Genomic DNA, 1,998 nt, shown 5'->3' on the forward strand with positions numbered 1-1,998 from the left:
GTGGTAAATGGCAGCCTCCTGTCCTCAGAAAGCTGGAAGCTTGGTCAGCTGAGTGGCCGGTTGGCAGTGTTCTCACCCCATGGCCTGCCTGGTTGCTTGGTGGGACTCATCACCGCCACCCCAGATGGGGCTCCCCCTGGACCACAGCTGAGGTCAGCAGGGGGACTGCGGCCGAGCCCCCATTCTAGATGCCACACAGCCCACACCCTGAGGACCCAGACCCAGCACTGGCGCGATACTGCCCCCCAATGTCCAGGGCATCCTGGGGCAGGTTCCCAAGCATCGTGTGACACAGGGTGTTCTCCCCTCCCCGTCCCCACTATCCACACACACAGCAAGGCCAGGCAGGCTTTTGTACCAGGGGATTTTCGGCAGGTGCTTTCTCTCTGTCCCTCAGGATGTGACGGGCGGGATCCCTGCCATTGGTGTGGTGGAAACTAGAGCTGGGTCGGCGGCGGAGGCCTGGTCCTCTGCTCCCCGCCCCCACCTCCCAAACGGGATCTGCTGTGCATCGGACACATCTCGGTTCCTCACACGTGCCACTGAAACCAGAGAGGAATGTCTGTCCCGAGGCCAGACCAGGAGCTACAGGAGGGCAGAGGCCATATCCTGAGCATTTCTGCCCCCAGCTCTGTGCCTGGTATGTGATTACGGAGGTAATTACAGCAGCCGACGACTACAGGCCTCACCAGGGAGGATAAGGGCGCAGGCTCTGCAGCCAGACACCTGCGTTCAAACTCCAGCTCTGCCACTAACTGGCTGTGTGACCCCAGGCAAGTTACTTACCCTCTCTGTGTTTCCTCTTCTCAAAAAGGGATTATAATAGCTCCAGCCTCATGGCTTATTGTGAGGATTTGAGGATTAAATGAATATGTGTACAGCTCCTAACGCAGTTCCTGGCATAAGAGTTAACATTCGTCATCACTGTCCTCATTATTATTAATTATGTGATTACTATGTGCCAGGCACTGTGGCAGATGCTTTAAATAAATGCGTCATTTAATCCTCAAAACAACTCCATTTTTCAGGGGAGGAAACCTGAGGTTCAGAGAGGTTAAGTAACCTGCCCAAGGTCCCAGCAGCTCGTTAGTCACCTTGGAGTCCAGTCCTGGGCCCAGGCAGGCTGACATGTGCTCTTAGCCCCTGCCCCGCCCCAGCAGGAGGCAGTCCTGCCTGGCTAGCAGGGCTGCCAAATGAAAACAAACAGCACAGGCTGGCCCAGCCTCCGAAACTCTTCTAAACGATCTCTTGTGTTTTCTTTGAAGGCTTAACCACAGGAATTATCTCTTGGAGTCTCCCCACAGGTTCAGCGTTGCTGACCTCCAGCAGGTGAGACTGTCATGCTGCCCCTCCCACCTACCCCTCCAGAGGGACGTCATTCCCTCAGAATCAGAAAGGGAGACGGGTCGGGGTGCCTGTAGTCTACCAAGCAGGAAGCAATCTTCAGCTTTTCCGCACCTGGGGACAGGGTGCCTCGCTGCCCCCGGCTTCTGGGCAGTGACTGTGCCCCCACCCCCTGGAAGACACAGGCTCGCCAGCAAATCCCAGGGCACAGGGCTGAGAGTTGGGAATGCTTCTGTCCTCGAGGGAGGGTACAGTGGATTCCGGCCTCATCTGTAAATCCCATAACCCCCCAGCGACCTCGTGCACAAGGGCCGGACGCCTGCGTCGCTCAGCCTGACTCGGGGAGGTTTTCTTGGCCCACGTGGGAACTGAGGGTAGAAGTTCTCCAGGCAGGGCGCCAGGGAGCCTCGGCACAGCTGCTGAAAGGCCGGTGGCCTGCGCTTGCCCTCCTTAGATCGCAGAGGGGGCGTATGAAGGATTCCTCAAGGCCCTGATCGAATCTGCCTCCCAGCACGTCTACCGCTGCGACCTGTGCACCCAGCGTGGCTTCATTTGCCGGATCTGCCACCACCACGACATCATCTTCCCCTTTGAGTTTGACACCACAGCCAGGTATGTGGACACCAGCCAGCGCCTCACAGCCCCACCCCCACC

The 1,998-nt window shown here is 57.9% G+C and overlaps 1 long non-coding RNA gene across 1 annotated transcript; it reads left to right on the top strand.

The window, feature by feature from the left end:
• Nucleotides 1-38: 38 nt before the first annotated feature.
• Nucleotides 39-1,961, top strand: LOC105819076. Its single transcript, XR_001137944.1, has 3 exons — nt 39-640; nt 1,266-1,329; nt 1,799-1,961. It is a non-coding gene; the product is annotated as an uncharacterized LOC105819076 (long non-coding RNA).
• The last annotated feature ends 37 nt before the right edge of the window (nt 1,962-1,998 follow it).

This window comes from Propithecus coquereli, unplaced genomic scaffold (genome assembly GCF_000956105.1).
Source record: "Propithecus coquereli isolate 6110/MARCELLA unplaced genomic scaffold, Pcoq_1.0 Scaffold469, whole genome shotgun sequence".
NCBI classification, from domain to species: Eukaryota; Metazoa; Chordata; class Mammalia; order Primates; family Indriidae; genus Propithecus; species Propithecus coquereli.